The sequence below is a fragment of the Panthera leo genome, chromosome C1, assembly GCF_018350215.1.
Source record: "Panthera leo isolate Ple1 chromosome C1, P.leo_Ple1_pat1.1, whole genome shotgun sequence".
NCBI classification, from domain to species: domain Eukaryota; kingdom Metazoa; phylum Chordata; class Mammalia; order Carnivora; family Felidae; genus Panthera; species Panthera leo.
In genome coordinates this window covers 91360321-91387964 of record NC_056686.1, presented here as the reverse complement: position 1 = coordinate 91387964, position 27644 = coordinate 91360321, and the positions used below count along the sequence as shown (strand labels likewise).

Here is a 27644-nt window from a genome sequence, read left to right as displayed (position 1 = left end):
TCTTTCTTTTCGGCAGACTGACTCAATTTTTGGATAAAACTTAACCAACTGAGATGGGTAATTTTCACACTACCTAGACTCTTTCACATAATGCTGACCTAACTTATACTTAACGCTGAAAAGTACAGAACAGTATGTAATGTTCTATGCCACCTATGCCACCTGGGCCTCCTTGCCTCTGGGAGATGGTGGGCAGAACATGGCCCAAACTCCAGTTCTAGGGTCTGAGGTGCTCAAAGCCCACCTACTTCCTCACATTTCTCTCTGTACAAACTTCTGACCCAGAAGAAATGCAGTCATGGCCTAGATTTTGTGATACTCACGGGTGTCATGAAGAAGGCTTATTTCATGCACCTCTTCCCTCTGCCATTTCACTGGTCTTGTTGACATCTTCAGTATGACCTTCCTCACCATATACTGCTCCCTGTAGTGGACTGGTATCCTGAGCTCACTGTTCTGCAATGAGGCCTGACTAGTCATGCCAGAGAGAGTGCACCTCCCCTAGCCATCCTGGGATTTCGAGGAATAAAGCCGTGTTATATCACATCAATTCAAGATTAAGAAATCTGGGCGTCTCAAGCGACGGTGGCCTTTGCTATTGGTTGGTTGAGTGACCCATATTTATAATATAATAGTAAATTTGCGACAGCAAATTTGACATTCTGTTATGCATATTTAAAAGACTGACTTTGTTGATGCTTTTGCCTAGAGGGAGATTCTTCCATCTACGTGAAGCTAGGTCAAAGACTTCTACAGCAAGCCCAAGTTACTGCTGCTACTCCTGCTGCTACTACTGGTACCACGAGTTTGGTAGTACTGTTACTTCTTCCTCCTTTTCTTTTCTCCTCTCGCTCCTTTTCTCCATTTTCTTCATCAGGAGGTCTGTTTGGATCTTCTCAGATATATAAATAGGTACCTTTGAGACTACAAATTTCATCTCTTAGAACAGGGACCAACCCACTTTTTTTCGTAAGGGGCCAGAAAGTAAATACGGTAGACTTTGTGGACCATATGGTCTCTGTCACAATTACTCTATTCTATCATTGCCGTAGTAGCACAGCCATGGATGATACATAAATGAACATGTGTGGTGTGTTCCAATAAAGCAGGTGGTGGGCCATATTTGGCTCATGAGCTGCAGTTAGTGACCCCTGTGTTACAGCCCAAAGATGATGATTAGGCCTAGGGAATGTAGTGAGTCTGTGTTACCACTTAAATGATCTCAGCTGTAATGGAACCACCCTGTGGCCTTTGGTAGTAGTGTTATTTTATTTTATTTTATTTTTAAAATTTTTAGTAGCACTAATTCCTGTTTAGGCCATCATGATGATTTAGCTACAAAATGTTCTCTATGCCACCAAAACCGAATTATCTGTATTTGACATTATTTTGTTCTGTCCAAATGAATATCAAAAATATATGCTCAAAAAGCAGACTTCACCTATTTGGGTATCTGGTTTCATTAGGTTTTATTATAATGTTTATTGGAAAGGACTATGAGACCCAAAGAATCCAGGCCAGTAGTCAACCAACATCAGCAGAGATAATTTTATAGTAAGTGATGGGTCTTTGTTCTCTTGGAGCATTTTCTTTCCAGCAGTATTGCCATTTGTGCTTGTTATTTATTCTGAAATTTCCTCCTTGGAGAGCACACCAAGAAAACCAGAAGGGGCAAAGGAAGACTAGGGTGGTGTCAAGAGTTGGCCCAAGGGTGAGCCTTCTTGGATGAGCCAAATATGGGAGTGACATTTTGGCTTTGTTGGCACTTCTTTGGCATTTTCTGGGTGTCCAAAGCCCGTGTCAGGGTCTACTTGAAACTGGTAGCCTTACAGACATACTACAAAAATAGCATCCTGCAGAGCATCTCTGTGTTATCTATCCACATACATTTTTGGTGTTTTGGAGAAATTATTTTCTCTAAAAACAGCCTTTTCTTCTTAAAAGGCTTTCATTGTGAGTCTTTAATATGAAGAATTTGTTTATGGATATGAGATCCATGCTGACTTGATCCATCACCCCTGGGCTGTACTGAGTCTTATGGTACTGACCTATTCACATTAATCTCCCAAGTTGAAGCCAGTTCAACTCTCCCTGAATCTGTTGTATTATCTATAACCTTTCAAAATTGGCAGTTAAGTCAGTGTAGGGAACTAAACCGCAGTTTCCTGGCAGCAATAAAAGGAAGTAGGATACGGGACAGTGCTCAGAAAAACCACAGCTGTCATTAAATGGAGTCTTTCAGTAGCCTGTTTGATCCAGAAACATGTAAAAGCATTTCACGCATGACAAAGCATTAGTAAATATTAAACAGTATTCTCGTTCTGTTATTGCCTAGTGGGGATCAACCTCTCTCCTCCTCCCCTGGTTATATTTAATACTTGCTCGACATTTTTCTGGCATCCCTGACCATGCTTATAAAGAAGGAGAAATCATAGGCATGAAGAAGGGATAGATACCAAAATTTCCACCAACCAATAAGCATTACTCTGTTAAAACTAAATGCAAGTAACATTGTAAAGGCTGAATTAATGTTGGTTTCCCTGAACTTCTGTTGCAGACCCTTTGATCTATTGTGTTTTTCTTTTGTCCTTCTCCTTATATGAATAATAGTGCAACCAGGAGTGTTGAACCTGGCAGTGGTCGTTACTATGCTGACTCCAGCTTGTCTGGGTAATGTAGAGAATAACACAAAAAATAAGTTTATTTTGGAACTGTTTATTGTATCGAGTCAAGTATATACATGGTTTCCTCTAAGAAAATGACATAATTAGTGAATTCTATAATAGTGAGCAAGCTTTAATTTATAAATTTAAACCTACTAGTTAATGTCATATGTACTACTTTTAGGGTATTTTTTTTGATAAATTATTAAATCATAGGAATTATTACTTTGGGCTCTACAGTACAAAATAAACAGTGATAGAAGGTTGGCTAGCCTTACAATGGAAGCAATAGAAGAAACTTTGTTTTTCCTCTTCACAAGACAGTAAGCAATAGCAGTGTAGTTGGAGAAATAAGAACGTCCTGCTTGAGGGGCATCTATGTGGCTCAGTTGGTTAAGCGCCTGACTCCTGATTTCAGCCCAGGTCATGATCTCAGGGTTCCTGAGATCCAGCCGTGCGTCAGGTTCCCTGCTGACAGTGTGGAGCCTGCTTGGGATTCTCCTTCTCCCTCTCTCTCTGTCCCTCCCCCCTCCCCCAATAAATAAACTTTAAAAAATAAAAATAAATAAAAATTGAGCTCCTCTAGCCTATCTCCCTTGGCTTATTGCCACACATTATTTGATGTGAGGAGAATGGAATTGGAAATTTCAGCAGAGAAAAATCCAGTGCAGGTGATGTGACCAGGAAAATTTTGAGAGTTACTGACTTTCTGGGAATCTAAGAAAGGCATTGGCAACTGAAGTTTTTGCTCTTCATTTAGAAAAAGTCATTACAGGTTGAGTGTATGTATTTTACTTTAAATAATTAGGAAAAAATGCCATATATCACTGATATGTAATTTAGAAAAATTAATTTGTTCTAGGTGATTTTTCTCTCATATACTCTGAATACCTGCTCATAATTATCAAGATCCTCAGAAACCATACTGTTTGATGGACACTTTGAGAAGAGTTTGGTGTTCCTCTATTCCAACCATTTAGTGTTCAACCCTTTCCTACAATTTCTTTCCAAGTATAGTCTGTGCTTACATGCCTCTTGTGATGAGCTCACCACTTCTGGACTCATTTGCTCGTTGCTTACCTTTGACTGTAGAAATCACTTCCTTACAACGAGTTGAAACCTGTTTGAGAATAATTTCGTAATGTCATTTGTTGGACCCAAATAGAATGTGTGTCTTTCCTCTATGTGGTGACCCTTCAGGCATTTGAAGGTAGCTATTCCTCCAGCTTCAAGGTTTAAACATTCTTTACCTTAAGTGAAAAGAAACTTAATTTCGAAAGATGCTTTCATTAACTAGTTTAGGTGAATGCTAACCTGGATTAATATAAAGGTATAAAGTTATGCGTAAGTTAATGCTGAATTTCAGTCCAATATTATGGGCAGGGTGCAATGCCAACTGCTAACATCCCCACAGAAGAACTAAATGAGACAGTTTTATCTCCAAGTTATTGAGAAATCAATTTGGGGACTTCTGATTGAATTATGCATAGTATGTTTTTCTGATTCTAAGAATTATAAGGAAGATTTCAGATTTTAATTCCTTCATGTCAGAGTATTTAGAGTCTGGGAGCATATAGGGATAATTCCTTACTCTTATACTGCTTTATAGTTTCCATAATACCTTGATGATTAAGGAATGCTGTGAGATAGCCAGAAGGTATTATCTTTAAAAAATAAAGAAAAATAGAGATTAAATGTTTTGTGTGTGCTTTTTTAGTTAACAAGTGGCAGAGACTGATCTTGAATCTGCATTCAGAGCTTTTTCCCTCACCCCATGCTGTCTCATTTATAACAAGAATGCCTACTGTTGTTCTCCAGAGACGAAAGTTTCCTTCAGTTTGTTTTAAAAGCAAGAGGTATTTTTGTGTAGTATATTCACATACTGGATGAAAAGTATGATTTAGAACTTAAATGCTTTCCCCTTATTTTGTGGTGATGCTATTGGATAAGAATTGGTTATTTTTACAGAATCAAATAATAACATCGTGTATATTATTAACAATATATAAGGATGATTTGGGCTTCAAAGAATTTCCTTAATGTAAATTAAGTATTAATTTACAAGTTAACGTATGGCAACATTTTTGGTCACCTTATAGAATCATGCTTAATACAGTCTATGCAAAGTTTTTGTTTGATTTAATTTGATGATGTTTCCTTTTTCCAGTTGTCTAGATGATGTGATTTTAGTCTCAGAGTTTAAATTCTTTTTTATTTTTAGTTTTTTATGTTTATGTATGTATTCTTGGGGGGGGGGGCGCAGAGGGAGAGGGAGAGAAAGAGAACCTTAAGCAGGCCCCACACTGTCAGCACAGAGCCAGATGTGGGACTCAAACTCACGAACCCATGAAATTCTGACCTAAGCTGAAATCAAGAGTCAGACACTTAACCAACTAAGCCACCCAGGCAACCCTAAATTCTCTTTTAGAGGTAAGGGGATTGGGGAGAAAAAGCCTGTGGTCTGAAACTAAGTCCTGGTTAGTTATCAGGGTGGATTAAGATGAGTTTTAAATAAATGTGTTTGTATTGAGGTAACATTGGATGTGCATTACATAAGTCACTGGAGATAGGAGCACAGTGTGAGAACAGTCATTTTTCTCCTTTACGATAAACTTTGGGCTCTCCTGAGGAGAGCCTAATTTGAAGCACTGAGCAGAAGCATCTGACCTCTCTGTTACTTATTAGAATAGCACACTTTCTTCTGAACACCTTTGTCTAAGAAAACACTGAGTTTGGGAGCTCAGATTATCTGCTTCACAAGTGATTAGAATATTCCAGTGGGCCATGGTTTTAGTCCTATCCACATCTTTATATTTGCAATATCAATCTGCACCAAGTAGCCAGGCCTTTGAGGAAAGGGGGAAAAATGTCAAAAGTCACAAGTGCCCTAAATTAATGGGCTTTATAAATTGAAAAATTCATAAAAATAATACTGTCTTATTTTATATTCTTCCCCTCTTGCATCAATCCTATGAGAGAATTAATGTTCAGTGACATTAACATTGTATTCCAAGTACAATGCTATGCTTTTTGATATTTGTCTCATTAAATCTTCATGGAAGTTATGATGGTGACAGTTATCTCTCCTTTTTTTTTTTTCTTTTAAATAAGAAAACTAAGGACCAGAGATATAAGTACCCACCTGGGCCACCCAGCTCATAATAGAGCTTCCACTGTGGTTCAAGATATGCTTTTCCCGTTCTTTTCTCTAAAGAGTTTCTTGCCCAAGTGGCTAGTAAAGAATAAAAACAATGTTTTATTAAAGTCTGCTTTCCTATCCCGCAACCTGAAGCTGCAAACTTCTTGTACTTTGTTTCTTCTCCCCTGGATAGTGATATCACCCAGAAAAAAATTCTGTCTATTATCGTACTCCAAATTTGCTCTTTTGTAGTCTCTAATGACTCACTGGTCAGAATCAACTCAGGGATCTGTTCTCTGATAGTGCATTAATAATATATACGCATTAAAGCTCCCTCTCAGAGAATATTTGAGCTTTGACATATTGAACACTGGTATTTTAAATTAATGCTGTTGCTATTGGTGCATTTTAAAAACCAGATAGCTTGGAAATAGTGCTTTATACATTACAAAATAGATCTGAGGCCGTAGGTAGTTTACTAAGCCAAAACTATTCCTGGCTTATTTAATTGTAGTAGGGGTTTGCATTGTATTTTCCAGTTATCATGACCTAAACATCTTTCAGATTGAGAAAAAACTAAATGGTTTTACAGGGCTTTGATCTACTAAGAAGGAACACTACAAAGCAATTTTCTAAATACCATGCAGACTTGGAATAATGAATTAGGAACTCTTCTGAATCCTTCCAGATAGGAAGTCTCAAGATTAAAATGATGCTTGGTGACAATGATGACTCTGTACATCGAGCTCTAAGCTTGCGTTATTGTTTCTGGTCTTGAAAATACTTTTTCATCTGTTTATTTAGCTGAGCCTTCTTTTTCCTCGTGGCATTAAACTTGTGCAAGCTGGTAAGTAGTCTATGCTAAGCCTTTTCCTCAGTACAGCTTATTTGGGCACATTTTGTATTATACACATACACACATTCTACACATACATGTTTACATATGATACATGCCCATATACGTGAGGCTCTTGCCATGAAGGTTTTACTTTAGGGCAGTGTAATAAAGAGCCTTAACTTTGGAACCACAAAGATCAAGAGCACCCACCCCTCTCTTGCCTCAGCCATTTGACAGATAGATCAATTAACAGATGGTGGGTTGTTCCCCCCCTCTTAAATGTCTGTGTGCTGGATGACCTCCAATTTCATATCCAATTGGATCTAGGGTGACTTTGTCGACAGAGGAACTTGTTCAAAGCCACAGGAGTGGCAAGTGGTAGGATTGATACTAGACCCCACATCCTTTTCAATTCCTGGCGATTCCTCTTCTTTCAAGGACAGTTTTTTTTATCAGGTTCCTTTTCCATAAAATGAGGGAGTTTACCTCTTTTCCCATTATCTCTGTCAGGAAAAGCTGCCACTTCCCTGTCTGGGGACTAGTGGACTTGGGGTAGAGGAGGAGAAGGAAAAGTCAGCCAGCCTCCAGTGATCTTAACAATAACAGCCATTATTCCACCATCTATCTGACATTAATATATTGCTCACTGTTGACATTGCAGATATATTTTCAGCAGGGCACTCCTGAATACTTGATACTGGCTTGAAACCTTATAATTGTAGGATAGAATGAAATCCAATGTGAATTAGAAATTTAATTAAACTTCTTGCTTGTTTAATTGTTTAATGTGTTGCCCAGTCTAACTTGAAATTCCATATTCAATTATAATGAAACTCCCCTTAGACTGAGTTTATTTGGGGGGTTTAAAAATGACTCTAAAAGGTATTGATGCTTTAAGAGAATCCTTGGTTTTATAAAATTTCAACATAAGAGATTGAGTGTTTTAGTATTAGGTTTGTATTGACTCTTGATATTGACACAAGTCTAAACGTGCAAAGCCCACAAAAGCTAAATCCCATGGGCTTATGTTTAATTTAAAATATGGCTAGCTGGCCATTTTGAATGTACTGGATAGGTTGACAATCTGAATACCTGACTGGTTGGGGAATAGTCAAATATTAATTTTAAATGTTTATTAGTAGACTATTTGCAGTTGGTTTTTAAATTTATTTGGAAAGTGAGAATTCACACTTATGTAAAATTACCAATAAGCCTAGTTTCAGAAAGGTGTTTGGAGGTTAAATGCCTAATGATTAATTTATGCTTTAGTAATATTTTTAATAATTTTGAGGAAAGGTAAGACAGCTGAGAATGTTAGTGATGAATAGTAATGAAGGTTTAAAGATTCTGAGATTTGATAGTGGAGATCATATTCAGCATCCAAAAAACAGAAAAGGAGAACAAATGGAAAAGACAACTTAGTGGAGTTCACTGAGTGCTGGACAAGGAGAAAACTGGTAAGGAAGGACCCAAGTTCTACCACCAACATGGCCGGAGGACCCAGGCAAGGCAAAGATCCTCTTTTTTTCTCTAGAACTTCATTCATCTTAAAGAGAGGGTTTAAAAATATTTGTGATCTATTCTTTTCTGACATCACTAAGAATTCTGCTCTTGTGTAGGACTTTGTGCAGCCTATTTCTTGAATATGTTGAAGACTTGTTGAATGGATAAAGAACATGGGGGAGGAGTGGAAGCTCAATGTGATACAATATTAATAGTGTACTCTCATCATCTTTTATTTCTACCCAACAGTTATGACATTTTTTTTTCTTGTGCTTGTTCTCTTTTGGTTCACAAAAATAGGTATGCTGTGTGTGTGTGTGTGTGTGTGTGTGTGTGTGTGTGTACATACTAGATGATGATAGTGTGATCCCTTTGGGAAGATGAATGTTTCATGCCCTAAAGGTGATGATATGCTTTAAATTCTGTGTATCTAGTCTATAAACCATCAGGAAAATTCAATAAGTAGGACTTATTCCTTCTGTGGAAATACAGCGGTGATAAAGTAATACTCAAAATTAACTTAGTTTAATTATAAATGAAGGCATTGCTTACATTCAAAATTAATAAAGAAATGAGATTGATAGTCTATGCTCATTCAGTAGAACACATCATCTTTTAAAGCCAAAGAAATTATCTATGAACCTTTGACCAAAAAGCACAGATAGAGTGTGATCCAGGAAACTTGATTACTACTAGTTTTTAGTGCTTTTTGATATTAAAAGCAGAAGAAGCCAGAGCATTATTGAGTGGAGAATTGATTGATTACTTTAATCAATGACTTCTTCAGAGACAGTTCTGAGACATGATTGGGAAAACCAAAATGAGCTAACCGGCCATTAGTGGTCAGCACTGCTCCATGAAAAGTATCCGCACAGTACCTGCAGTCAAAGCACAGAGAGACTTTCTGGGAGAATTGTAGCTTTGTGTGAAGATCAGACCTAAGTAGAGTTTAATAAAATTCTGCTTTGGGGTGATTTGTTTATCTTCTGTGAGCAATTTTTTTTTAATAGATTGATTTATTTATCTATTTATGTACTCCTCTAGTGCTTTTCCTCATCTGAACCAAAAGCACTTTGCAAATATCAGAGCTCAAATTTTAAAAAGATCATTGATTTTTTTTCCAACAGCCCTGAAGGTAGACTGTCACAAATCATCATTTATTTGAGATAGGGATATTGATAGCATATATTAAAATCTTTCATTAGAGGGTTTTCTTTGTTTTTTGTTTCTTGTGGTTTTTTTGGTCCAGCAATAACCTAAATTCAAATGACTTTTGTGTTTGCCTTCATCTAATCAGAATTGCTATTTGAAAGTACATACTTCCCCAGGACAATGTGGTTGCCGTGTTGCTATAAGGGAAAGGAAGAGCGTGTCAATAAAATTATCATTGAGTGAGAGTATTCCTTTATAGCCAAAGAGTTGCACAGGAAACCCAAGAAGCAGGCTCTGATTAGCTATTGAAATTTGCCCAGCATGACCAGCGTTTTTAAAGTTTGGTCTGAAGTCCATAAGCCATGAGTGGCTTGTTCACCTCCCCACTTTTTCTTCACATTATATTGCAGGCTCCCATTTATCATTCGTCATTTTTAAGGAAAGTTCAGTTGAAGTATCATTAGTCCTTGATTCAGATGACCACTTGTGAGGCTAAGACCCTGCCCAGTGGGGACACCAGTTATGTGGAATCAAGAAGAAGGAAAATACAAAGTCTTCATAATTTATTTTTGGGCTTCTGTTAGCCTCTCCACTGGCCTTCTGCTGCCTGCACAGCCACTTGGAAGCCCCTAACAGGCTCGTAAGAGTGTTCTTTCTAAATTGCTTATCTCTAAACTTGCATCCCTGACTCTTGTGAGCTTTATCTTCGATTTCAACTGTGTTTTTCATTCCCAGTGTTACTGCCTCAGTTTGCATCTTGACACTCCTCTGCCTAGCCTGTTGCAGTAGTCTCTGAAGCCATCTCCCTGGCTCTAGTCTCACCCTTTCTATGACATAGCTGCCAGAGTTTTCCTTCCAACGTGCTAACATAATCTGGCTATGTGCACACAGGCCTTATGTGGTCACTCCCTGCCCACAGAAAAGATCAGACTCCTAGAGCACATGCAAGCAGCATCTACAGTCCAGCCCATGCCCAACTCGAGTGCTGCAACCAGACTGCACTCCTGCAGGCTGCCAGCACATGCCACCCTGCTTTATTCCTCTGGACCTTTGATCACAGTGTCCTTTACTTGCCTGAGACCTGTCCTCTCCTGAGGTCGACAAGGGAATGGCTTTTCATCTTTCGAGACTCAGATCCAAGACAGGTGCTCTCTTTTCACACCCTCATGCCCTGCCTCCCTTCTGCCTATACTATAGGATTGACCAATCTCTTCTTTATTCTCCACTGTATCTTATACCTTAGGGGAACGCTTTATTTCTTTGTGTGTCTTCATCCTAAATTGAAAGGAGCTTAAGGGCAGGGGCCATGCTTCTCACCCCCAGCATAGTGCTTGATGTATGTTTGGCATTTAATAAATACTGTTCATATAAAAGAATGACTGGAGAAACTGAGTAACAGTGTAAGAGGAAGTGCCATATAATTTTAGAGAAAAGAAGATTATAGGGGCTACAGTGATCTAGGAAGGTCTCAAAGCATGGAGCCTAAGCTAAGGGATGGATAGGATTTGGAGTTGTGGGAATAAGGAGGAATAGTCATGACCAGGGACAATGGTTTGAAGCTGAGACCAAAATGAACATTTTAAAATACCTTGAATAAATGGGTCTCTTGAGTTTATGATGGGATACTATAGTTAGAGATATAATTTTCCCATTTGAAATGTTTCTGTTGCTCTTCATAACCCACATAATAATTTTCAAACTCCTTAGTTCTGGGTTGTAACGAGTCAAATCAGAGCTCCGCCCGTTAATAGCTTCATGAGCTGGGGCAAGTTGCTGAACTTTATTTTCTAAGCCTCATTTAGGACATCACAAAGTGGAGACATAATATCTACCTTACAGTATTTAAATATTATAACATTTAAATAAAGTAATACTATTTAACATTTATTCTGTATTATCATGTATCAGGCACAGTGCACGTTTTTTTGTGTGCATTCACTTATTAAACTTTTATATCAGCTCCATGTTGATATTGTTTTCTACTTTTTTTTTTAATGTTTATTTTTGAGAGAGAGAGAGTTCACATAAGCAGGGGAGGGGCAGAGAGAGAGAGAGGGAGGGAGGCACAGAATCTGAAACAGGCTCCAATCTCTGAGCTGTCAGCAAAGCCCAACACGAGGCTCAAACCCACAAACCATGAGATCATGACCTGAGCCAAAGTTGTGTGCTTAACTGACTGAGCCACCCAGGTGCCCCAGATATTGTTTGGGTTCTTTCTTTACAACATTGAAAACGTGGTGGCACCACTAACGAATATGGAAAAATGGAAGATCGCAAATTGTTTTGGGGGTTGGGAAGGAACAAGCTTGTCGTAGACCGTGGCTGACAGCAATGTTGTACCAGTGTGCCCTCTGGTTCAAGGATGAGTTGGGTCTACTAAGTTATCAGCTGGTCCATGAAGCTGCTGTGTGCCCTGTAGTCTGATGTAGCTTCAGCTCCCAAGCTAAACATTACCCTGAGACCCCTTGTGATACTGAATGCCTCTTTCTGGGAGTTGGCATTGGACAGGGAAAGGGATGGTGAGAATGAGGACATCCTGGGGTTGGAGCTCTGAATTCACTGGTTTTTATATGACCATGCCCTGCTGTGGACCATCCCCATGTGCTAGGGCTGCTCTTCTGATCATTATCCTGGCATGGGCCAGATGGAAATTCCCCAAAACCAAGTCCCCTAAAGATTTTCTCTTTTCTGTTAAACTCAGGATCATAGAAGATAAAAGTTAGAAGCATTAATTTTGGAAATCAATAGACAACATTTGAATCACGACACTTAAATTTTCTAGTTAGGTGACTCTCAAACTTTAAGCTCTCTGAGCCTCAGTTTCATAATCTGCAAATGGAGATGATAATGCTTATTTCATAGAGTTGTTGTGATGTTGAATGAGAAAATATGAGTAAAGCAAGTGTCAGGATTTTCCAGAGATCTTAAGGACTTAGAAGTTGCTGATACTGACAGTTTTAGTTTCTCCTCCCAGATGAACGCAGGCCCAGGGTTCTGGCCAGAGTTGCTGTGCTGTGGCTGGGAGCCATCCACAGGCTTTCATGCATGAGGCCAAAACACAATCTGTGAGAATAGAAGGAAATTGAACCAAGTTACCTATCTTAACTGACCTGGCAATCTGAAGGACTCGGCTCAGAGAGAGAACCCAGTTGTAAGCTGACAGAAGAAACAGGAGTGCATGTGGAGGATGGTTGCGAATGGTGGAGAACTCACTGGGAGCTTAGGTGATGATTACAGCTTCCCTTTCCCAGACTGCATGGAAAGAGAACCCTGAGGGCGTAGGCATAAGTTGGGCTGAGCCCACAGGCTGTGGCAGTAATGTAGGCCCGTGATGCTTGTGACTAGAAGGGAAGCAAGGCCCATGGGAGGGACTTGTAAAGGAGGATGGTGTGCGTCATGCTGCTGTTCACCCCTGGCCTCACCTAGCATTGGGGTTTGGAAGACTCTGTATATTCAAGCAGGTCCCCTTTCCCTCACAAAACAACTCTTCAAGGTCAGGATTTCATTGTATATTTATTACACATTGGTTAGAGCATGGAAGGTGCTCAGATGTTTTTTTGAGATGCCTCCATTTGCTGGAGTGACTTGATATTTTTTGAGGGTGATTGTGTGTTTTTTGTTTTTGTTTTTGAGGTAGACTGGCACATGTGTCTATTTCAAGCCAGTGAGACTGTTTGAATTTTTGTTTTAGGAGTAGCTACTTGAGTTTCACTGTTCTGTATGCCTTTGGCCTCATTTGGGAGTTTAAATTATTTCAAAATGGATAGAGACTGTAGGACAGAGAATCCCAAATCACAGTACAATTTGAAGTTCATTGACAAGAATAGTGAGAAAAGTGTGCTTTGCAGAATATTTTACCCTGAGTTTCTGTAATGTAATTAGTTTTGAAGGGAGCAGGGGGAAACCAAAATTCAGCACAAAGGCAGGAATAGAGGATCAATCTAATACTTCACGGTGGAGAATGAGGCTGTGTTTGGGCTGTTCTGCATATTCTGATACTCTTAAGCACAACTGACTCCACAGAAAACACTGTCTCCCTCTTGCTATCTGTTCTTTGGGACACCCAGAGAGTAATAGCAGGCTTGGATTCATTTTCTGCAGAAATAGTTGGGAAATTCTATCACCCAAATATTTGGAGATGTAAAGTAGTAGGGAAGGGCGGTCCTCAGCCATTCTGTGGCTGGAGGAAGCCAGGAGTTTACTTGGGTTTCCTGATTATTTTGTGTTGTTTGATGTCAAGGCATCGTCAGATTTTCTTCAGTCTTGGGGATAGACTGAAGAAGCATGAGTTTTTTTCCTCCCTGGAAGGTCGCCTTGATACCATTAGGGGCAGTGTTGTGTTTTCCCTTGTGGGGAGAGCGATGCGTTTGTGTTTCTGTTTCCCCATCCGCCGTAAGGGGAGAGCACAGCTTCCATTTTGTTTCTCTCCTTGAAGGTCAGGTGTGTTTGCTGCCCTCTGGAGCCTTTGTTTTCCTTATCTATCCTGCCTTTTTCTGATTCTGCTAATCCTGCACTAGTTCCCAACAATGGAGTGCCTTGCCTTCTCAGTGCTACTTATCCATTGTTTCCAGTTTGAACGCTGAATCATTTCCCGGGGTCCTAGACCTTAGCAAAGGTCATTGGCCATGTGGTTCTAATCTGTCAGCCTCAGTAGCCCCTGATCTGCTCCAGAAAGTTCTTTAATACAAGGAAGGACACACAGCAGCAGCCCATACCTTGAGATCATCTTTCTTTAGTTATTCTACTGAATGTACACTCCCCCACCCCCGTCGAGATCCATATAACTTTTGTTACCTTTTTGTTTTCATGTGCCCTGATTCAATTCTTGGTGCCTAAATTTGGTCTAGAAGCATGAACCCATCAATGATTTTCTTGTCCACCCTAGAATTTGGGGCATCAACTGTCAAGCTGTTCACCTGAACAAGTCCTTACTCTACCCAGCTTATACTTTGAACACCAATCCCTTCTCTCCTACTTTAATAAAAGTTTTCCTTGCACCTGCTCTGAAATGGGGACTCTGATGAGCCACCTGTCCTCCTGTCTCCAGTTCTTGTGTTTTGCTCCCAAAGCTGTTCTGTGATTGCTTTCACATAATTCTCCAAGTGCTGTGCAAGTTCTTCCCTCCTGCACAAGTTGTCCATGTGAGAGTCTTTATGGCAAGTGAGTGAGTATGGCATGCATGAGTCTTTATGGCAAGCTGGTAGAGGACAGGCATCTTCACGATGCAGAAGTTCCACAGGGCCTAGAATAGACCAAACCACCTTAAAAACCTTTATCAGTCATCCGTTTTGTCACGGTAGTGTTAATAATGAATATGCCTTTCCCTCTAGTAAGTATATTTAATGTTTTAAAGTACTCTTGTGGAGTGTAGGTTTTGGTTTTGATAAAAGATCCTAGCTTCAATTCATGCCAAATTTATACTGAAATCCTGCTCAATTTACACTTGTGTGTGGAGTTTAGTATAAAACAGAGACTTGAAATGCAAAGTTAAAATGATTAAAAAAGGTGTTTTCATCTATAATCATCACAGAATTTGAAAAGGAAATCCCTATGAGGCTTGTCAGATTATCTTTCAGATTTCCTTCTATTGTTCCCCAGTATTGCTTCGGAGCAATAGCATCTCCATTTCCGTATGCTTATAAAACACATTAATTCACCAGCAAACTTCATATTATCAGCCACAATTTAGAATGTGCTACAAGAACTTAAATTCACCATGCCAACTCAGTACTCCTAATTCATTTTATCTTCAGTGTTTGAATTTAGGGTACAGATTTATTGGACCAGAGAATGAGAAAATCCAAATTCCCTAAAACCTATCCCTTACATAGAATACCTAACACAGTGGGACATGTCTTGGTGTTTAATCCTGAAAATTGAGAGTCTCTCTGCCTGTAGGCCCCTCTCTCTTTCCCTTTCTCACTCACTCAGTATCAAGAGTATAAACAGTATATTTTAATGGAAGAATTAAAGCAAGATAATCCAGATTAACTGGAGAGCTGTGACTGTTTGGGTGGGTAAATTCACTGTTCTATTCCCAGCTCTAGAAAGTGACTAGCATATAATACGCACTCAATTAATGTGTTGAATCTATGACTAAATAAATAAATTTTAATATGCTTATTAAATGTCTACTACAAGAAAATCTTTATTTCCACTGATTCAGGATATGTGTGGGTAGGTCATGATTTTCTTCTGCGTTTATGAGGCCTTTGGGTTTTCCACTACATAGTTGTCATTTAAGCCAACGATAACAGTAAGAATAGATGTACCATCCAGCATTTGTATAATGCTTTTCACTTAATAAATAAAAGTTAATATGATATGTATATATATATGTTTTATTTTCAGGACAAATCTGAATGATAGAATAGGTACCAACAATTGGTGATTCTCCTTCCTTCTCCCACTCCTGGACCATGGCCTTCTATAGCAAGGATGACAGATATAATTCTTTGATTAGCAAAGAGACTAAAAATAGAAAGATGTTATATGCCAAAAGCCACACATCAAGTTTGCAACAAAGACCCAAATTACTTGTAGTCTGACATTTTTTCTACTTTGAACGTATTATAGATTTAACTGACTTTACATTTCGTTCAATATTTTCCTTGAGATGTCACAAATTCAGTGATGGATGTATATTTAAAATTACTATAAAGTCAACATTGAATGAAATAAAAAAGTGCATTATATAATAGATAAGACTATTTATTGGTATTTGAAACTATTCATTTCCCTAGATAAAAGACTGTACGTGATTTGGAATATAAAGAATAAGATTTGGATGTGATTTATAAATTTCTCTTTTGTGAAACCTTAGGAATAGGTGAAGGTGTCCCTTCTGAACTCTATTTTTTTAACTTGGTTTTTGGAGAACCTGTTGGTTTTTTATTTTATTGCCCTTTCCAATAGCTAGCAGTGTAATTAGTATGCTGTGGTGTTGAGTGAACAAATTATGAAAAAACAAGTAAGGATTTAGTATTGTTTACTGAAAGATTGTGTGAATAAGTTTCTTTGTACTTATTTATTAGCTATTTGGTGGATTTACTTTCACAATATATGATAGTTGACAATATAGGATATTCTGAAATTTTTCACGGTAACAAAAGAAAGGAAAACCCATAATTTAATGAAATTCTTAAAATGGTATCTTATAGGAACGCCTACATTGAGGTAATAAAATGATCATATTTTGATATTTTGCCAAGACTTCTAAGTATGCCTTTTTAGAACTGGAGAATTCAGAATCACTTGAGACATTACAAAAACAACCTGGATATGCTGTTCTCATATTCTTAATATTCTTTAGTTGGTAAATCTCAAAGTATACCAAAACCTAAATTAGATCCATTTTCCAGCTAGCTTGGTGGTCTGTCCTGCATCATGGGGACTAAGTGGGGAATGGGGTCTCTATTTGATACAACTTTAGGTCTCTTTTGAGCTGTGGGATTTGTGCATTTTCTGATCTATCTTCAGTCCTCATTGGAGAAATGAGTTGCATAAGCTAATATCAGTTAAGATAGTAACAGCCTTGTATTTGTTATGGAAATTTCTTCTAAATTATAAGGACTGGTACCTCTAGATCTAGTATTTCAAGTTTTGGCACAAGTGCTTGCCTTATCCATAGATAATTTTCGTATGTTTGGAATTAGTAATTGTTATATTGGAAATATATTTGACTAGCCAAAGCTTGATATCTGACTTCAGGCGAGATGAGGACTGTTTTAAGTGATGGTATGTGATGGAATACGTTCTGAAAGATGCCCCCATAGAATTGCTTTTGCTGAGCTGTACTTTAGAATGATGACCTGGGCTCATAGGAAGAAGAGGTGGAAGTGGCAGGTGCACACTTGTGTGTATAAGGATGTTGTTGAAGACATTGGCTACATACCACACTTCTATGAAAAACCCTTTTATGAAAACCTATCAGTGCGATTTTTCTTTCACTGTAGTGCCAGGAAAATATGTGTACTTATCTTAGAAGCTATCCTATTTTCCTCTTTGCTTTGGTTTCTGGGAAGTTTGGCACTAAATTTGTAACCTGTATTTAACAATAGGTTGTATCTCGGAATATATTTTATACACCAACTTCATTTTGCACTTATATCTTTAATCTTCTTTTGTCCTCCATTAAACTTTAATGCATTTGTTAAATGCCTGTTTATGCTAGGTGCCATGTATGATGCTAGGGATACAGTGATTAAATCAATTTGGTGGAGCCCCGGCCTCATGGAGCTTATATTATTTGGGGGAAGAGAAACATTAATAAAATAATCATTCAATAAATGTAAAAATTGATATTGTAAACAAGTACAGTGAAGGAACATTATGTGATGCTATGAGACTCTAAAGTGGTCCTAATTTCTCTTTTTTTCTGTGTTATACCCTCTATAGTAACAGAAATTCACATATGTACATATGTATTGTTTACAGTATACCTTTATACTTGTATTTTCTTGTAAAACCTCTTCTTGAATACAATTAAATGGCTGATTATTCTTCCATTATGTGGAGGTACCACAATATATTTGCCCAATACCTCATCATTGGATATTTAGTTTATTTACAGGTATTCACTATTATAAACAAAATGTTTTAATTTTTACTGTTTTGCAAACCAGGGTTTTCTAGTGGGTGATGTATTAGCAAGAAAAAAAAATACATCTCACCCTCCTCCCCCCACCCCCACACTGAAGAAATTTGGATAGAATCCTGTTTAATTAGTCAGGGATAGAAGATGTGACTGATAGCAAATAGAGCAGGAACAAATGCGACTCAGCTAGCTTTTCTTGGGCCTACAACTGCCAGTCCCTGTGTCTGCAGGAGTTCATGGGGCAACATCTTGCCTCTTCCAGAAAATTCAATTCCTGCTGTAGTGCTATGCTTTTATACTTGGGGCTAGCCTGCCATTTTGAAGCCCTAACAGTATGTATACTTCCATTTAAGGAAATATTTACAGATGATGAGCTCTGTTGGTTCATAGGCTGAAAGTAGCCTCACAAAAATCATATCCTAAGGAGGGGAGGGGGCGGTGTGGCAAGAAGGGAAGAGCAAAGCAATTAGTGTCCAGGAATGACTGTTCTAAACTGTGTTTGCTGTAGCCTTCCCATGTTCCAGAGCATCCATAGCTCTACATTTACATTTTCATAAAGAAAAACTGATTGAAGCCTGAACAGTCTTCTCAATCAGTTGTTTTTCTTTATGAATTTCCTGGTTGTATCCTTTGCCAAGTTTTCGATGGGTCAAATTTATCATTATAGTATCATTGATTTGTAATGGCTCCTTTTATACCAAGAATATGTTCACATATGTTGCAAACAATTCTGTTTGTCTTTGCTTTTTAATTGCCTTGTGATATTTTTAGCATAGTGATTAAGAGCAGAGGCTTTGCGACACATCTTTGTCTCAGATCCTGTTCAGTGACATATTATCTGTGTACTTTAGTCAACTTGCTTGTACATATTGTTGTGGTTATTTCTGTTGTTCTTTTCATTTCAAAAAGGCGTAGATGTAAAGAATAAATTGAATAATGCATGTTCGCTGTAGAAACTTTGGAAAACACAGATAACTTTTTAAAAAATCATGCATAATGCCTTTACCTCTTTTTCTCATTTTCACATAGGTATGTTAGCAAGTAGTTAAGTGTTATGTTAACCACAGTTATGGATACTGTTTAGTAACAAGTTATTTTCCTACAGTATATTGCAAATACTTTTCTTGGCTAATATGTATGTTCACGTTTTCATTTCTGATTGTTGTACGGTATTCGGTTGCATAGATGTGCTATAATTTCCCTGTTTCCTTATTTTTTAATTAAATCAATTCCATTTTTAATTATTAAAAATGTTATAATGAGTGCTCCATGATTATGTCTAATAAATAGAAATTTATGCCAAAGGGTTAGTAAATCTTTAAGGTTAATCTTTGGATATTCTGTAGCTTCATCTGCACTAAGTATTATGTGTTTTCTTTTATCTTTGTCTTTTTTTGCCAGTTTGATATGTGAAATGGTATCTTATTTAAATCTGCATTCCTTTTGGTTACTACTAGCTCAAACATGTTTTATGTATTTGATTGTTTTGTTTCTTTTTTAATAAACTGCCCTGTTAATTTTTTTGCTAATTTTTCAATTAGGGTGTTCATTTTTCTTTTAAAAAATTTTTTTAGGGGCACCTGGGTGGCTCAGTCAGTTGAGCGGCCGACTTCGGCTCAGGTCATGATCTCACAGTCCATGGGTTCGAGCCCCACGTCGGGCCCTGTGCTGACAGCTCAGAGCCTGGAGCCTGTTTCGGATTCTGTGTCTCCCTCTCTCTGACCCTTCCCCATTCATGCTCTGTCTCTCTCTGTCTCAAAAATAAATAAACGTTAAAAAAAATTAAAAAAAAAATTTTTTTAAATGTTTATTTTGATAGAGCGTGAACAGAGGAGGGGCAGAGAGAAAGGGAGACACAGACTCTGCAGCAGGCTCCAGGTTCTCAGCTGTCAGCATGGAGCCCGATGCAGCCCTCAAACCCACAAACTGCAGGATCCTGACCTGAGCCAGAGTCGGATGCTTAACCGACAGAGCCAACCAGGCGCCCCATTCATTTTTTTTTTTTTCTCATACGTTTTCAAGAACACTTATATATTGCAAGGACATTAATCCTTTATTATACATATTAGAGATACTTTCCTACTTTTTTTTTAAATTGTTTTTGATTCAAGGAAAATTCTGTTTTTTAAAAATAAATACAGCCATTTTTTTTTTACATTTAAAGATTACGTAGTCATCAATATTTTTTCAATTGCTTTTGTGTTTTTGTTGTTTTCTTAAAAAGAATTTCAAGTTTCCACCTAAAATTTACATCCAAATGTAGAAATAAGCTGTATGACGGCAGCAATGTTGTCCATCTTATTCCTTGTTGCTGGCGGTGTTCATGGCATGTCATAGGCAGGTAATACATATTTGTTAAATAAATGACATCAGTCTTTAAAATTTATATCATTATAAAATAGGTAGTAGAAATGTAATTTCCTTAATCTGTTCAAAAAGCTGGGAATGCATTTTCTAAAATATATTTATAATGTGTTTTTTTTTGTCTAGCACATTATTCCTTTCACCTACTGAATTCTTGATTATCTTTAGATCTCAGTCAAGCATTGTTTCTGTAGGAAAGCCTTATGTGGTAATCTGTTCACAAGGTCACATTCCAAGCTGTTAAGTTTTCCTAACACTATCTTTGGCACACCTCTAGTTTCATAGTTGTTTATGGAATTATTTAGATACTTATTTTCCCCATCAATACCAAACAAGCACAAACTTGACTTGTTTCTTCTCATCACTCTACCCCACTGCCTAGGACATATTATGTATTTAATAAGTTTTTAATTTTTTTGAGTAGGCAAATAAGTGAACAAACTGTCACAAAAATCACATGGCAAGTGTGTGCACATGCTTGATCCCCACCAAGACTGTCTTCTGTATTTTTGGTCTTTCTGTTTGTCTTGTTGTCAATTCCATACAAATTTAAGAACATCCCTTTATTTTTTTAATAAGGTATTTTTTTAAATGTTCATTTATTTTGAGAGAGAGAGAGCAGGGGTGGGGCAGAGAAAGAGAGACAGAGAGAGGGAGAGAGAGAAACCTAAGCAGGCTCTGCACCATCAGTGCAAAGTCCAAAGTGGGGCTTGACCCTGTCAACCGAAGCATGAGATCATGACCTGAACTCAGCCATCCCTAATGACAAACCTTTATTTTATTTTATTTTATTTTCATTTTTTAATTTAATTTAACTTTATTATTTTATTTTATTTTTTTTTTAATGTTTACTTTTGAGAGAGAGACAGAGTGCAAGTAGAGGAGAGAGAGAGAGAGAGAGAGAGAGAGAGAGAGAGAGAGAGAGACACACACACAGAATCCAAAGCAGGCTCCAGGCTCTGAGCTGTCGGCACAGAGCCTGATGCGGGGCTTAAACTCAGAGAGATTATGACCTAGGCTGAAGTCAGAGGCTTAACCAACTGAGTCACCTAGGCGCCCCACCCTAATAACAAACCTTTAAAAAACATTTTAGTGTCTCTTAGATTACTTCCCACATACGTGCCTACAATAATTTGTCTTGGTTTTAAAATCTTCCTGATCACCCTCACAACGTTTATTCTCCCAGGTGAATTTTATAATCGTTTCTCAAGTGAAAAAATTGTGTGTGTGTGTGTGTGTGTGTGTGTGTGCGCGCGCGCGCGCTGGTTTGGGAGAAAGGAATTGTTTTAACTTTATAAATTGAGAGATTGTGTGTTTATAATATGCAAGCTTCTTATTCAGCACTTGGGTTATGCAGCTTTTATTTGCTTGAATACTTTTATTTTCCTCAGTGAATTTTTAAATTTTATTATTATAGAGCCTGAACATTTCATGCTAGGATTTTTCTTGGATGTTTTCACGCAGGAAAGAGTTACCTCAACAGGCTTGGGTTTGCTGTCGTTTTAAGGGTCTGCTTACCTGGCTGTCCCTTGGCTGCCACCTGAGAACTTAGGTTTTGAAATGTGCCCTGTGGTGCCAAGTGGTAAGGTTATCTGGTGTGCCAAGGGTACTGAATTTCACTATGCTAGCCTACCCACATTCTTTTTTTTTTTTTTTTTTTTTTTTTTTTTCACCATGTGATTTATGGTGAACATCTCCTTTCCTTCTGGGGGTTTTTAATGATTGCGGCTGATCATGATGGCAGAGTGTGTGACCAGCCTCTGAAAAAATCCTTGAACTTTGAGTCTCAAGGAATTCTGCTGTGTGAAAACACAACCCACATGTCCCTGCATTTCAGTGCTAGGGAACGTTGGAAGCTTAGAGATGCATTTTTCCAGATACCACTGATGTGTCTTTTCTGCTTCTTAGTTTCATTAGTTTGCATTTCTTCTTGTGGTGTTTCCCAGTTGTCCCAACAATGTCCTCTCCAAATGATAATTCTGTGTGCGGTTTTGTTTTTTTTTTTTTTTTTACAATATCCCTCCAAATTTATTTTTGTCATATTACATTGATCAGATCTTCGAGAGCAATGTTGAATAATATAATTGACATCAGCAAACTTTGCTTAACTTCAATAGGATAGTGATAGTGTTTAAAATTAAATACGTTTTTTTATTGTCTTTAGCTTGATATGCTTTATTATGTTATAAGGAAGTATCCCTCAGCATCTAATTTATTTAGAATTTCATCAGAAGCACATGGTACATTTTATTAAGTGTCTTTTTTTGGCATCTGTTGAGATGATCCAGGGCATTTTTTTGGTTCTTCTATTCATGAGATAAATTATTGTATTTTAAAATGTTATTTAAAAAGAGGTGTGGTGTAAGTACATATCTTGAAGATAATGCTCAGTTTCCCATTTTAAATGTTAAGCTCATCCAAAAACATTCTTACAGAAACACTTGGAAAAATGTTTGACCAAAAATCTGTGTATCCAATGGCCAGTCAAGCTGACACATTAAATTAACCATGTTGGTGTCACAGATGCTGTAGTAAACCTGACCGAGCCACCATTCTGTGAACACATGATACTCATTTCTGAACTTTCAATCTTGTTTTTCCCCCAAACTTGGGTCACTTTCCCCTTTTCATCCACCAAGCACTGCTTATTCTTCTCACTTGCTCCGGTGTAGCCACTAATTGATCTCCTTTTTATTTCCTTTGTCTTTAGTTATATATTTTGGGTATTTCATGGATGTGTGTTTTTGTTTCTTTAACTCAATGGATGGTTTTCTAGGGATAGTAAGTATGCTTTTTATTTTAGCTCTTTCCTCTTTAAGTGGTAAATATTGAATATATAGATAGTAGCCTTTATTTATTCAACAACAATATGTATTTAATGTGAGACACTGAAGTAGGCCCTGGCAATATAAACATGAGTAACACAGAAATAATTTTCTGGTAGTAGGAAACACATGATAAGTGGTTACAATACAATGTAGTACTATAGTAGAGGGCTGGAAAAGTACTTGGAACCCAGATGAAATGATCATCTTTTTTTTTTTTTTTTTTTGAGAGAGAGAAAGAGAATGTGTGAGTGGGGGAGATGGACAGAGAGAGAGACAGAATCCTAAGCAGTCTCCATGCTCAGTGGGAAGCCTGATGTGGGCCTCGATCCCATGACCCTGGGATCGTGACCTGAGCGGAAATCAAGAATCAGACGCTCAACCGACTGAGCCACCCAGGCGCCCTGATAATCATTATCTTTATCAGGTGGACTCACAGAAGATTTTATCAAAGGAGTCACATTTTTATCTAGTCAAAAATGAGTAACTAGGTACATTCACAGCTGCAGGTTGAGGGAAACATTTTAGGCAGAATGAATGGAATACAAAAGTGCAGAATTATGGATGAGAAGAATATGTTTAAGAAATGTGAGAAGGTCTGTGTAACTTAGTATAAGGCTTATGAGTGGGGGAAAAGAGGCATACAAGAGGCATACTAGAGCATAAAACACTTTGTATGCCGTTTGTCTCCATAGGCAATAGTAACCAGCAGAAGTCTTCAAGGGAAGGAGTGATATATTATTTTTTTAATGTTTATTTTTTGAGAGAGAGAAATAGAGGAAGCAGGCTCTGCACTGACAACAGAGAGCTCCATGCGGGGCTCTAACTCATGAACCATGAGATCATGACCTGAGCCAAAGTCAGATGCTTAACTGACTGAATTACCCAGGTGCTCCCATATTTTTAATTTTTGAAGGTTAATTCTGGGAATAGTATGGATCGTGGCCTTAAGTAGGAAGAGAAAGTAGGAGATGGAATAATTAAGAAGATCATTTTAACAATTTAGTTGAGAGATATTGTGGGCTTGAATTAGGTAGTGAGGAGAAAGAATGGAACCTGAATTTTTGAGTAGGTATGTTTAAGGTCAGAAATCAGATATTGGTTATGGTTTGGGGGAGGAGAAATTGGAGCAGAGGAGAGGTTAAAGGAAAATGAATATGTAGAAGGTATGAGGGAAAGGGAAAAGCTCATTGCAACTTTGAAGATTCCAGACTAGAAGATAGAGTGAATGTTGATGGATTAAAATCATAATTTGGTCAGAATCCGATATGTTAGGAAAGTTGTGGAGTTGAGTGTTGTATGTGTTGCATTTGAGATGCCTGAGGAGCCACTAGAAATGCAGATTCAGAGAATGGAGAAGAGACCCAAGCTAAGGGGAGGCACATGGTCCTCAATATAGCATGAAGCCAGGTGAGAAGAGGCGATGATCTAGGGAGAGTATGTCAAGTTAAAAGGTGGCCTGAGAGCATTGTATACCTGACCTTGTACATATTTGATTGACTGATTAATTGTATTAATAATGGGCCATGTATGAAGCAAAAGAAATGGGGACATTTCACTGAGAAATCTACAAGATTCTGTGCAGGTTCTCATAAGTAAACTGTCATGTATCAAAACAGGTTACTTAAATGGAGTCCGTCCTCTATGTAGAGCTGCATGACTGAACAAGTAAGCTAACCAATATTTGATCCTCAGTTCTCATCTGTAGATAACCCAACCCTGTATGGTCTTGCTGTGTTCACTCTTGCTTCACTACAAGGAATGCTCTTTATAGTAGCCACAGAGGTTTTTTTTTAATTTTTATTATTTTTTTGTCAACTACAGGTGGTATTAACCTCTGTATAAGATCTCACCTCTTTCCTTGGCCCCTGCCAACCTCTCTTACTCATCTCTTATATCTGCTCTCTTAACTCATTGGGCCCTGGTGGAGGGATCCTTCTTTTCCTCTGGCCTTAGGTCCTGTGTACCTGGTGAGTACATAATCAATATGAAATGAATGAATGACTCTGCCTTCTAGGTTTCTTGTGAGAAGTAAATGTAAAAAAATTGTGTGAAGAGCCTGTTAATGTGCCTGGTTTGCAATAAATGCGACTTTGGATCATTTTTTTTCTTTTGTTATCCACCTATAGTTCTGATGTTTGTCTATATTTTTCTATTCCAGTATACCTTTCCAACTCTTCCCATCCAGCCAACTTACTGTCTTTGGTTTTTGCAGCCCCAGTGTCCATGTGTCCATGTGTGTTGACATCTCTCTTCAGTTGACACTTGATATGATTTCATCCAATACCCTGGACTTTTTCATACATGTCCTCTCCTGGGCAACCCCATTTGTTATTGTACTTGAATAGTTGTATATAGATTCCTGGTCTGAAGGACACTGAGCATATAATGGCCTTCCTGCATGAAATTCTCAGAATGGAAATCCTCTGGGGACTGGTCCCAAGACTACCAAGAGATTCTTAGAACTCATAAAGCACTGTCTTGATCACATCATTATTTTGTGAATTTGGAATCAACAGTTCATAAATGGTAGCCAATACTTACTGAACACTAACTCTGGGCCAGAGTCCTATGTACTTTACATACATCACCTCACTTTGTGAATTTGGTTTTATTAGTGTTTCTGTGTTACACGTACTAACTCGCCTAAGGTCATGCGTTTAGTGACTTGAAAGTCAGGACTTCGGCCCAGGTGGTCTAATTTCAGATTCCTGCACTCAACTATGCTTTTGTATTCTATAGTGCCCCCGTAACAGTTTCGGGGTCATAGAGTTAATGTCTATTCTTGAGTGTTTGATTTTAAATTTAAAATAATATGCAGTTACAGGTTTTTCTTTTTAATTTGAATTCCAACGTTTCTTTCCTGCCATGTACCCTACCATTTCAAGTCTCATTTCACTTATGGCGACTACTGTTAACAACATTTTTAGAATTTTTTTTTCTGTATTGTAAGACTTTTCTTCTTAACCTCTTAGTGTGATTCTCCTCTGAGCTTATGTCTTCTGAAAAGTCAGCTTCTCATGGTTAGTTGGTGAAATTAACTGATGGTTGAAAGACTGCCTATCACTTGAGTTGACTCTTAGAGAAAGATGTTGCACCTCTGTCCCAGGCAAGCTTCTAAAATTAATTAAATTCTTACTTGATTGGAACCCACTTAGTTTCCGAAGGAGACCTATGACAACTCCAGCCTGATGAATTCTTCCAGTTCCCAGGATTGAAGCTGTTACTTGACAATCCACATATGACTGTATCACCTTGATGTTCAGAAAAAAAATGAACAACAGGCCATCCTGGCTAAGGAAATGGGGTTTGATGCTCTTTCCAGTGCCAGAATCAAATGTTTTCTGAACAATGTGAAGAGATTTGTTTCTCGGCCCTTATCTTTTCTCTACTTGTCTATTCATGAAGAACTATAATTTTTAATCAGGAGCCCAAAAATACCGCTATGGAAGTGGCCATGCTTTTCAGCACGCAGCAGAACATTTTCCTAAAAAGTGAGGTCACCAGAAGCATTGAGCAGAGAAATCCCAGATGGCACTAATATTTGATTTCATTTTTAGCACGCTCATATTCAGCAGACGGATTGGAAAGCTGACCTCTCTGACACTTCTGCATCACTGCTTGCTACTCCAATTGCCTTTGCGAATGTTTTTTCATAAGGCTTCTCCTGGTACCTCGGAGATTGATGCCTGGTCTCCCGCCTGTGTTATGCTTCATTACACCAAGCCTCTGTGTGGTGGAGAGTTGCTGTATTCTATAAAAGGGGAAATCCTAGCTCATCAGTATCTCAAACTTTTCCTACACTCTCTCAAATTGCTTGTAACATCTTGGAGAGCACAGTCTTAGCTTTCCGGTGTACCTCTGATTTGTATCTGCTTTTTAACTTGTCCATTTCTAATTTTTCTGTTTTCTTCTGTGACATAAATTATGAATAATATAAAAAACACCTCTAGGAGTGACCAAGTTTGACTTTTTCCAACAGTCTAATTATATTAAGGTGAATATTGTTGAATTCCTCCTTGTACTGTTGCTTTGGGGCAGAAAGAACAGACCTAGGCTGGAGTGTCTGACTCTGCTGTTTCCTTTATTTTAGTGTTAGCCTCAGTTTCCTTGTTTGTAAATTAGTGATGTTATGAGCGCTGAGTAGTTAGGGTTGGTGTAATGAACATCGTGTGGTTGTCACAGTGTTGGCACAGAGTCACTTTTGTTATTTTTTTATGTTACCTCAGTTATGGTAGTTTGTGGTATGCTTAATGTATTTTTTGTATATGCACAAAATAGAAGTAAAATATAAAACATAATAATTTTGTTTATTTTTTATTTGGATTGCATGGGAAGTGAATTGTTAAGGAGGAAGTTTTTAAACATCGGACTCATGTTTTGTTTCAAGAAGTTTTATAAAACTACTCTATTCACTTTTCTAGATCATTACACCATCCACTTACCTAGAGATGGCCTCTGTGGGAATGAGGCACCCTTTTCTCTTTCCTCCCGCCCCCTCCATCTAGTTAATATTTCAGTGACGTGGCTAGCGAATCTGTCATGCAGCATGAACATCCAGCAT

The 27644-nt window shown here is 38.0% G+C and overlaps 1 protein-coding gene across 6 annotated transcripts in view; it reads left to right on the top strand.

The window, feature by feature from the left end:
* The window catches only part of VAV3 (vav guanine nucleotide exchange factor 3), a 468861-nt gene that overhangs the window by 317226 nt on the left and 123991 nt on the right, over nt 1–27644 (top strand). The gene's annotated exons all lie outside the window — the stretch shown is intronic.